Here is a 12,204-nt window from a genome sequence, read left to right on the forward strand (position 1 = left end):
GCAATAAATACTCCCCGATTGTCGAGAGGGTTCACCTACTTCATGCGAACCCCCAGTATGCCTACGTGGTCTTACCTGATGGGCGGGAGGACATGGTCTCTGTCCGCGACCTGGCGCCTGCAGGAGCACCAGACCCCTACCCCGAACACTCCACGGTGACTATGAACCCCGTACCCACTGAGGTGTATACCCACGAGACACCGCACACACCAAGCCCTACACAGACTCCTCACGACACTCCCATACCAGGCGCCTCGCACACGCATGAGGGATTATGACGCCTAATGGGCTGACACCTCAAGTCAGACCGGAGCCAGCACAACCACCGTCACCGGTGCAATCACCACCGGCACTGGTACAATCACCATTGGTGCTACGTAGATCGCAGCGACAGATTCGACCGCCTGATAGACTTAACCTGTAAATATTCTTGTAAGAAACTTCGCCCCATGGGGACTCTCTTTTAAAACAAAGGGGGGGGTGAATGTGGTGAACTACAGATACCTGTCTGGACATGCCCCTCTGCTGACTGCTCCTGTGGCTCCTCCTCCTGTATAAAGGCGGTTGGAGGCACTGCTCCCCCCTCAGTCTCCAGGATGTTGTGTGGTGGTCTCCTGCAGCTAATAAAAGCCTATCGTTCGCCTCCCGTCTCCGAAAGTTATTGATGGTGCATCAAGGACACTATATACGCCCACATTAGTATGGAAAGTCTGAGAGGAGATTGCTATGCCATTGGCAATGATCTTTCCGCCCTCACTGGCCACAGGACCAGGACCAGAAAATTGGATGGAAGGAAATGTTAATACTTCATTCAAAAAATGTAATAGGGATGGTCCTGGGAATTATTGCCCATCTTACATCAGTGATGGGCAAACTATTGGAGAGGATTCTTAGAAACAGGGCTTGTGAGCATTTAGTGAAAAATAGCCAGATTGGGAACAGTCAGCAAAGCTTTGTGAGGGGAAGATTGTGCCTCGCAAGCCTGATTGACTTCTTCAAGAAAAGAGTAAAACAAATTGCTGAAGGTAGAATGGTGGATATGGTATAGAGTACATGGAACTTATTAAAGCATTTGACAAGGTTCACCATGGTAGGCTCATTCGGTAAGTTGGGAGGCATGGGATCTAAGGAAGCTTGATTGTGTGTTAAGGAGGTCAGAGGTTGGTTTTTAAACATAGAAAGTATGTGAAGTGCATTGCCTGAGGTGGTGGTAGAGGCAGATACTGTTACGTATTCAGGCAACAATAATTATAGATGAGTTAGACGAAGGGTTTTATAACAAATAACACGTTTATTAAACACTGATAACAAACCCCCTTCAAATGTAAACAAACCCAAACAATGATCCGAGCTCAGCTGCTCAAACAGTCCTTAATAGCGTTGCAGTCCCAAACAGTCTTCAAAGCGGTATTGAAAAGAACTCAGTTCTTTAACGCGATATGCCGACAGTTCAAAAGCTCACGGTACTTTTAAAAGGAGAGACTTTTTAAAGCGATGTAAATTCTCTTCCACGTCGATGTCCTTCGATTCCCAGCGTCGAACTCCCACGTCGAATTTTATTAAATATAACAACTTAAAGTGACTGACCTTCCTTCCACAATATTCTCAATCTCCCGCTTTTTCCAGCGGAGACTATCATGAGAATAGTAAACGAAATCCTTCCGAATGAGGATCACACAAGGTCGAAGTCAATCCATCGAAAATCGATTTTTCTCGATCTCCATTTTCCAAACTTCTCTTCACTCTCCATTAGCAAAGAAACCGTTGGCTCTGACCTTTTAAACTTAAGGCATTATATAAAACTTCATTTTTAACTAAACTGCGTCATCACATTAAATCACACAGTAACATGAAGTCATCTTGGCAAATCTAGCCACGAACTGCCCCACCTGACAGGGTGGGTCTTCCTTTTATACCCTGTAGAAAAACCTGTCACATGACCTCTACTGGCGGGAAAATGACATCACTCCACCATTACCTCATGTCCAGTATAACTTCAACCCCAGTCACGTGACAAGGGTACCACTGTCACGTGTCACGGGTACGTAACAATACATTAAGGACACATAAGAGACCTTTAGATAGGCACATGGATGAAAGAAAACGGAAGGAACTGGTTAAAGGGTTAGCACAATATCGTGGGCTGATGGACCTGTACTGTGCTGCATTATTCACTGCTAAATGTTCAAAGTAATGTACCATTCAATGAAATTTTAAACCTAGACAACAACTGGTGAATAAGTCCCACTTTCAAATCAACCTTTTAGAAAACAAGGTATACAGATACAGATACTAGAAATCATGAGGAACACACACAAAGAGCTGGAGGAACTCAGTAATTCAAGCTGCATCTATGTTAATGTTTCCAGCCGAGACCTTTCATCAGCACTGGAAAGGAAGGCAGAAGCCAGAATACTAGCCCACTTTTGAAAATTATTGTATTGTGAACTTTCATATTCAATAGCCTTTACTTGAACTTTCGACGTCTACCTGCAGTAAATATTCCTCATTTCTAAAGAAATGAAACAAAACTAATGAGGGTGTACAGTGGCAATAAAAAAAACTTTCCTCTGCCATTTTACTAATATTTTCCCATAGCTAAACCATGCTGCTTCCAAAAGCCATTGTTGTTTTACGTAATGTGTTCCTGGATGGTGTAAATGACAAATTAGCATCAATAAATTCTGCCCCCCCCCCAACTTTATTCACAATCAATTGGCTTGGGCACAGCTACATGCAGCTAGAAAAGACTGCTATAAATCTAATCTATTGTTAACTTTTTAGTGACATATCACCATATAATATGCATGGTACAATCAATATTCATCTACTTCATAAGCATAATTTCCCAGCAAGTTTGCTAACCCACAACTAAACATGATCTGATGCAGACTTTTTGTCAAATGTGCACTTTAAGAATGCATGAGTGTGCCAAGTTACAGGACTTCAGCCCAACAACAGAGAAATATCCAAATCTGGTACTCACTGGGCTGGTAAAATAAGGATTATAGTGAAACAGAAAAAAGGCAGCATAATAAACAAAATTCAGGGGAATGCTGCAGAATACAAGTACTTCAAAAACTAAAAAAAATGAATGAAGGTGACAAAAGGAGTATATGATTTAATAGATTTGTAGGTGCCACAAAAGGGCTTCCAAAAAAATCTTTCACAAGTGAAAATAAACAACAATTAACACCATTTAATAAAAGGATTATAAAAAAATTAAGAATTACAAAGCAATCAGGCAAAAATCAGTCATGGGGATTTTAGGTAATAACTCAGAGCAATGGAAAAATGTGTCAAAAGAAATCAGTAAATGTTTGGGCCATGCCTGACTTCTTTGAGTTCCCTGATAAAGTTGACTGTAAACATTCATATTTTTAAAGTGCACTTGATGAATTAACAGAGTTGATTTGATTTGAAGAAAACAAATAGTCCAAGGGAATAAATGGAGAAGCCTTACAAAACTTTCTAAGGAATTCAATATATTAGCAGTGAATGGCCATTTTCCAGATGATTGGGAAGTATGAGGTAGTTCCTTTTTTTCCTTTCTCCATGGTTCCCAAAGTTTTGTTGTATTTACAGTTCAATCAGTAAAATCTAATCCCGTGCCATGAGTTTTTGTTTCTTCAGCTTCTTCTGGGAAACCTTTTTCTTCTGAACAACCTCTTCCTCTGGTTTTGGAACAATCTGCTCCTTTTCAGTGAGGATCATCTCTATATGGCAAGGGGAGCTCATGTATGGGTTAATACGACCATGGGGACGGTAAGTCCGTCGGCGCATTTTGGGAACCTTGTTCACTTGAATGCGCTCAATCACAAGGGAATCCACATCCAGACCCTTCAGTTTGGCGTTACTCTCTGCAGCATATACAGAAGGAACTCCGCACTCTTTTTAGGCCAATAACCCTGTGTCCAGCCCCATGCCTTCACCTGAGCTCACCTGCCAACTCCTCCATTGTAGCGGCGGAAAAGGACACATTGCTTCTTGATGATGACGTCCTTCAGGAACTTTGTTGCCTTACGTATGTGCATACCTTTGATGGTCTGCGCAGTCTCACAAGTATTCTTAAAATGTACTCGCAAGTTGGAGCCCCTTACCTTGCATGACTTGGTGGGATTCTCTGGATCCAATGAGTACCGAACCATTTTCAGAGAACGTGAGAGGGCAGGAAGTATGAGGTAATACCTAATGATTGGTGTTGGGGATACTAGTAACTTTGAAGTTGGATCCTGATGAAAGGTCTGGACGAAATGTAGACTACTTACTTTATTCCATAGAAGCTGCCTGGCCTGCTAAGTCCTTTCAGCATTATATGTCTTACTCCAGATGTCCATTACCTGTAGTCGCTTGTCTAACCTTTGAAGTTAATTTGAACTGGATGGTTGATACTGAACAGGCCTGCAACCTGCATTGCATAGAAAGAACTCAGCAGGTCAGGCAACATCAGGTGACTGTTTAGAAGGGAAAACAGGAGGGCAAAGAGAGGATATGAAATGGACCTGGCAGGCAAGGTTAAGGAAAACCCCAGGTGGGTTATACAGCTATATTAAAAGGGGTGACTAAGGAGAGAGTCAGTCACATTAGAAATTAGCAGGACAGCCTCAAGACACAGGTGGGATTTTTAACAAATATTTCTCCTCAGCATTTACTGATCAAATCATGGATGCTCAAGACAAAATAGATGTTTTGGAGAACTTCATATACCAGGGTAAGAGATATTTGCTGCCTAAGAATGCATTAAGATGGATAAATCCCTAGGGCCTGACAAAATGCATCCTCAATCTTTGTGGGAGGCCAGAGAAGAAATTACAGATATTTTCGAAATGAAAGTTAATACTTGACATACTTCAAACATAAAAAGAGACTTAGATTTTAAAACATATTTTAAGGATTTGTAAAATGGGAAAGTATAGCAAGGCTAAATGCAAGTCTCACAGACAGAAACAGGAGAATTTATAATGGCCCAGTATCCGTATTGCTAGTAGGGATGCTGCATTCTTTTCCCAAGATAGCCTTAACTCTTTTCTCTAACCTGCTAATCACTCCATTGAGATTTTAGGATGGAATATCTGTTTCAGGAGTCATGGGTCTACATACTGTTTTTATAAATACAACATGGCCTTCTGATTTCACTTTAAGCATCTCCCGTATTAATTGCTTGCATTAATTTCAGATTCTTAGATCATGAATATCAGGTCCACCATTATAGCACTTATTGCAATAGGAATATACATTTGGCTAAAAGGTTGATTGACTGTTGAAGTAGGAGAGTAAACATGCACCCACCTACATTGATGGAGAGCATCAGCAGCTTTGAATTCTTGAGTAATAACATATCAAATGATCGCTTCTGGGCCCAGCAAATAGATGCAATCACAAGGAACGTATGTCAAGGTCTTAAGCTTGAGAAGGTTCAGCGTGTTACTCTTCATTTATTCATCAGTGGAGTACTTGATCACTAATACATTCCTACATATACAGTACTGTACAAAACATCCTAGACACGCTGGAATTTATATAGGATTTCAGATTATATTGCCTCCACAGAGCCCTGATCTCAACATCATCGAGGCTGTCTGGAATTACCTGTAAAAACAAAAGCGAGCAAGACAGCCAAGTTCTCCAAGATGCTTCTTATACCAGCCGACTTTCTTATAAAACTGCATGACAGTATACACCAGAGAACTGATGCAGTTTTAAAGACAAAGGGCAGTCACAACAAATATTGATCTGATTTATAGTTTTTGATGTTTATTGCTCTATTATTTTTATATTTAGGAAGTCTTTATGTTATTATTTTTGAAAGCATGTTCAATTTACAGATTTTTTTTTTCATGTGGCTAAAACTTTTGTACAGTACTCAGTAGTGTTGAAAGTACCCTGACTGGGAGCAGCGTTGTTTGGTCTGGCAATATGAATTTACAGGAACCCAAACTTCAGTGAAGTGGACTCAACCCAATTCATCACAGGCGCAACCCTCCCCATCATTGGTGATCTCTGCGAGAGGCAACATCTGTCAAAAATCGGCACCATCCACGCTATGACACCTTCTTACTGCTGCCAAACCTTGAAGCCTCAGACCACTAGAGTCAAGAGTATCTCATTCTTTTCAACCATCCCTTTATAAAACCAACTTGCTCATTCCCAATTGCTATCTTGGTTTTACAACACTATGACCACTCTGCACTGCAATGGACTACGTTCTTTTATTGTTTCTTTTTGTTCTAATTGATTTTTCTGTATCTTTGATGTTTTTCTTATGAATGCGTGTATCTGATGCTATGCGTCCATGCAAATGCTACATGAAGTTTTGTATTGCACCCGTGTATGAAATCTTTAAAATGCATTTCAAATGAAGTTCCTCAATTAAACTACACCGATTCATATACCAACAGGTATCTTTTGCCAGTCTATGCATATAGCATAAACATAGGTGCCGTCATGACATCCTTCAATTTCAGGGCCCAGTCTGAATAGATACTTGCAGTTCTATCATTGGGAAGTCAAACTCTGGAAGTAGGGTGGTTTAACACAGATTAATATTTTCTTTACAAATATGCAACGTCTTCTGATGTCAGATTCAATGTGTAAATTGCAAAGGGTTAACTTCCTGCTCTAAATTGGTCCGATCTTCATATTGCAAAAGAAAACCCAACTGGGCATTATGGGTTAAGGAATTTACTTCCTCCACTGTACAGTATAGAGTCATCTCATTCTATAGAAACTGTAGTAATGGAACAAACAAATGGATTTAAAAAGGTTCTACTAGAATCTCAAACAAAATATTTTTTTGTTTCCAGTGCAGTTAAATGGCCCAGTTACAGAATACTCACGAGGTTGATATTTCAAGGCCATTCCAACACTATTTGCAAGGGTCATGGCAGAATCAATTGCTTAGAAGTGTAACTTCAATGCAAGTCCAATACTATCAAAGGTGGCGGCACCGTAGCATAGTGCAATGCTTTACAGTATAAGCAACCTGGGTTCAATTCCTGCTGCTGCCTGTAAGAGTTTGTACGTTCTCTACATGACCATGTGGGTGCTCCAGGCTCCTCCCACAGTCTGAAGACCTACTTGTTGGTATTGCAAATTGTCTCTTGATTAGACTGGGATTAAATTAGGAATAGACGGGGATTGCTCAGGGGAGTGGCTTGAAGGATTGGAAAGGCTGTATTTCAATAAATAAATAAATCAGTTACTCCATTTGCATCCTATTAGGTACTCCATCATTCAATCCATCATCCATTTACTTATCCTGACAATAAAGCGCTGCACAAGATGTGAAGACCCCAAATCAGGAGACTGCAGAGATGCTAACTTTCCCGATTGTCCAGTAGGAGTGTGATTAGGTTGTCTCAGCTAGTAATAATGAATCACCTTTTACACTGTTACCCTGGAATGTAAAGCAAAATATTTAAGGGTAACAGCAGTATAGTGGATTAACACTTCTGCGCAGTAAGAGCAAGTATCTCGAAGGTTCTGTTGCCCGCCTGACACCAGGGATTTAAGACGTATGCACTGAGCTGGAGGGCAGCCTGATGGAGGCAGGGGGTGAGGAGGAGAAAATTAAATTGCCATGACACATGGGTGGGAATGTGGCCAGGATAAGACGCAGAGTGGCACACCAAATGAGGCAGAATTTCCAAATAATCTGATCTACTACAGAACCATGCTCAGTGCTTGCTCCAGTTAACTGCAGAGAGAGGGGAACAATTTAAAACTCAGTGGGGACAAGGGAAGATGTATGACGTGGAGAGAAGGATACAAATATGCAAACGATGAAGCAGACCAACAGAAAGGACAGAGTATAAGTCTAGAGGCTACCGATATCATGAGATTAGAGTCAGAGAGAAGTACAGCACAGAAACAAGCCTATCTAGTCCATGCCAAAACCATTTAAACTGTCCACTCCCAATGATCTGCACCCAGGGCAGATATGCAGAGGGCAAATTTGGTCCTTAGCAATCCTTTTGGTTTTAACATAACCAAGGAATCCCTTAGGATTCTCCATCACCTTGTCAGCTAGAGCAATTTCACGCCCTCCTTTTCACCCTCCTGATTTCTTTCTCAAGTATTCTCTTGCATTTCTAGTACTTCATGAGCACCTCATTGGTTTCTACTTGCCTACACATGCTATGCACCTTTTTTCTCTTAACTAGGTCCTCAATATCTCTTGAAACCCAAGGTTTCCTCCATTTGTTATCATTATCTTTTTATTCTGACAGGCACATACAAGCTTTCTATTCTCAAAATTTTGTTTCTGAAGGCCTCCCACTTTCCATGTACACCTTTGCCAGAAAACAGCCTATCCCAATCCCAAAGACCTAGGTCATTTCTGATACCATCAAAATTGGCCCATCTCCAATTTAGAATCTCAACCCACAGACCAGACCTATCTCTTTGCATATTCACTTTGAAACTAATGGCATTGTGGTCACTGGATGCAAAGTGTTCCCCGACACAAACTTCTGTCACTTCTGTCCCATTCCCTAATAGCAGATCCAGTATTGCACACTCTCATTGGACTTCTACGTACTCATAAAGGAAACTTTCCTAAACACATTTGACAAGCTCTATCCCATCTCGTCCTTTTACAGTATGGGATTCCCAGTCAATGTGGAGTTATAATCATCTACTATAATAAACTTGTATATCTTACAACAGTCCACAATCTCTTTACAAATTTGTTCCTTTAAATCCCTATGCCCCATTAATGTGATCATACCATAAGACGTACGAGTCGAATTAGGCCACTTAGCACATCGAGTCTGCTCCGCCATTCAACCATAGCTGATCTTTTATTCTCCCTCCACAGCCCCACTCCTAGCTTTCACACCATAACCTTTGATGCTGTGTCCATTCAAGAACCAATAAACTCTGCCTTAAATATACCCAACAACCTGGCTTCCACAGATGCCTGTGGTAATGTAGAAACATAGAAAACCTACAGCACAATACAGGCCCTTCAGCCCACAAAGTTGTGCCCTACTTTAGAAATTACCAGACTTACCCATTTTAGCCCTCTGTTTTTCTAAGCTCCATGTACCTATCCAAAAGTCTCTTAAAAGGCCCTATTGTATCCGCCTCCACCACCTTTGCCCGCAGCCCATTCCATGCACTCACCACTCTGAGTAAAAAACTTACCCCGACATCTCCTCTGTACCTACTCCACAGCACCTTGAACCTGTGTCCTCTTGTAGCAACCATTTCAGCCCTGGGAAAAAGCCTCTGCTTATCCACACAATCAACACCTCTCTACATCTTATACATCACTATACTTCAAACTGCTCATAATACTAGTCCTCACTAGTGTTTTATAAAAAAATTCTCAACATTACATTCTTGCTTTTATGTTCTAGTCCTCTTGAAATGAATGCTGACACATTTGCCTTCCATACCACAGACTCAACCTGCAAATAAACTTCTACGGAATCCTGTACGACTCCCTAGACCCTTCGTGCGTCAGGTTTTTTTTGTATTTTCCCTCCATTTATAGACTGCCCATTCATTTTTACTGCCAAAGTGCAAGACTATCTAATCTGCCAATTATTTTCCTATTCTCCTAATCTGTACGAGTGCTTCTGTAGACTACTTGCTCAAAACTACCTGCACCTCCATATATCCTCATACCATCTGTATCAATTCCATCAGCCAAATTATGGATATTTACCGTAAAAAAAAGTCCCAACACAAATCCATTTTGAACATCTCTAGTCACCAGCAGCCAACCAGCAAAAAGCTCCCTTTATTCTCACTCTTTGCTGCCTGCCAGTCAGCTATTTTATCCAAGCTAGAATCTTTCCTGTAATTCCAATAGTCATAGACTGATGTCCCCCCACAAAATCAGTCTTCCCTTACAGGAAGCCCTGGATGAACCATGATACCCAAAATATGATGAGGGTAGGATCAGTGGTATCAGTGATCCAAGGATGATCGCTGGAAAGAAAATCACGTGCAACGTGGCAGTTCTGGACCAAACTTAAATCACCGAAGGACGCTTAACAGTTGTGGCAGGGCTTAATGTTGTCACCTCCGACAAGATAAAACCAAGCAACATAGGTGACAAAAAGGCTTCATCCCCAAATGAGCTCAATGCCTTTGACTGTCAAAACATGGTGGCACCTTCATGAACTCCCATTGCCCCCAAATGACCGTGATGTCAGTCTGAGATGAGAGCATCCTGCTTCAATGGAGAATCTGAGTACTGAAGACCTATGCTGATCAACTGGCTGTGTTGTTCACTGTATCTTTAATGTCTTACTTTGACAGTTTGAGGTACCCACGTGCTTCAAGCAGGCTTTAATTATACTGGTGCCTAAGAACGTGGTAACCTGCCTCAGCTACTGTTCCGTAGAACTTAGACCCACTGAGATAAAGTTCTTGAGAGGTTGATGATGAAACACATCAACTTCTGCATGAAAAATGACTTGGGTTTGCTCCTTTTCGTCTACCATCACAAGTCAACAAGCAGATCCCATTTAATCAGCTCTTCACTCAACCCTGGGCAGTGATGCATACACCGGGATGCTCCTTTTTGATTACAGCTCAGCACTTAATACTATCATCTCCTCAAAACTAATCAATAATCTTGAAGACATAAGCCTCAATATCTGATTGTATAACTGGATCCTTGATTTTCTCATTTGTTGACCCCAGTCAGTTCAGATTGGCAACATCTCATTCACAATTTCCATCAGCAGAGATGTACCAGAGACTGTACTTAGTCCCCAGCTCTACTTTCTTTACACTTATGGTAGCGAGGCTAACATAGCACAGCTCCAATGCAGATGATTATTATTTTCAGCAGGAGGTAACCAGAGGTCCATAAGCAAGTCCTCATTGGAGGATCAGAGTTGGAGGTAGTCAGCAACTTGAAATTTCTCAGCATCACCATATCAGAATATCAGTCCTGGGCTCAGCATGCAAGTGCTTTTAGGAAGAAAGATGAAGTACTTTACTTTCTTAGATGCCTGCAAGATTTAGGATGACATCTAAAACATTTGACTAACATTTATAGATGTATGGAAGGGAGTACATGTTGGAAACTGCAATGCCCTTAAATGGAAAGTTCTATAAAAAAGCAGTGGATACAACCCTGTCCAACAAAGATAAAGCCATCCCCACAGAGATGTACACAGAGCACTGTCCATGGAAAATAGCACCAAGTACCCTGACATTCACACCGACTCCCACCCCAAGCCAGGCTACGCTCTCCTCTTGCTATCATAATGAGCTCTGGTAGAGAAGCCTCAAGTCCCACACCACCAGATTCAACTAGTATGTCAACCAGTATGTCAACTGTCATACTCTTATACATAAGAGGGGTTAATTTCACTCACCCCATGGACTTTCAAGGACTTATTCTTGATATTTATTGCTCTATTATCCTTTTTGTATTTGCAGTTTGTTACATAGTGGTTGGTTGCCCATTCTGGTGGCTGCAGTGCTTCATTGATTCTATTATGTTTCTTGCATGTGATTTCAGTGCAGGATATCACAATCAGATGGGAGATCTTTTAATTAAAATATACCATGAATAGATTTCTCTAAGGCACTGATAATGTCTTCCAGTTAACAGCTTGTACAAGTTTGGGCAACAGCTTACTGATGGTTCATAAAGCCAAGAAATATAACTGAATATTAATTACTTTTTCTGTGGTAAACTATCACTGCCAACAATGAAGAGACGAGCAAAGGCGAGGCTGACTCAAGGGTCGAGGCATACAGGTGCAAAGTGAAGTTGAGGCATGTTCAAGACGAGTTGGGAGTGAGCGAATCAGAGAGGAGTGATTTCAAAGCCCATCCACCTACACTGAGAGCATGGTTGGATTGATTCAAGCACCAGGCTAATTTGGAACAGGAAAACAACCTGATGTTTAAAGGACAAGTTAAAACGCCAGCCCAAATAAGAGTAAAAGGGCCGGATTTTGGGACGTTTCTGCTTGACCTTCCACAATATTTACCCCTCACCACCGTACCACAGCTAGGCTGCAAGACTGCTCTAAGCTTTTCAGCCACCCCGCTGTGGATTAAGTGAAGCTTCAGGCTTCGTGTCTACGGAATCCATTTCACTCCAAATGATGTTGCTGGCTTTTATTGTTTGCACAATTTTTTTTCTTCTTTGCACATTGGATGTTGGTCTTTAAAATTTGAGCTCTTTCCAGTTTCGTTTTGTGGTTGCCTGTCAGCAGACTAATCTCA

At 41.3% G+C, this 12,204-nt stretch overlaps 1 pseudogene; it reads right to left on the reverse strand.

Moving 5' to 3' along the window:
• Positions 1–3,590: 3,590 nt before the first annotated feature.
• Positions 3,591–4,168, reverse strand: LOC140719753 (large ribosomal subunit protein uL22-like; annotated as a pseudogene).
• Between the last annotated feature and the right edge of the window lie 8,036 nt (positions 4,169–12,204).

The sequence above is a fragment of the Hemitrygon akajei genome, chromosome 32, assembly GCF_048418815.1.
Source record: "Hemitrygon akajei chromosome 32, sHemAka1.3, whole genome shotgun sequence".
NCBI lineage: Eukaryota > Metazoa > Chordata > Chondrichthyes > Myliobatiformes > Dasyatidae > Hemitrygon > Hemitrygon akajei.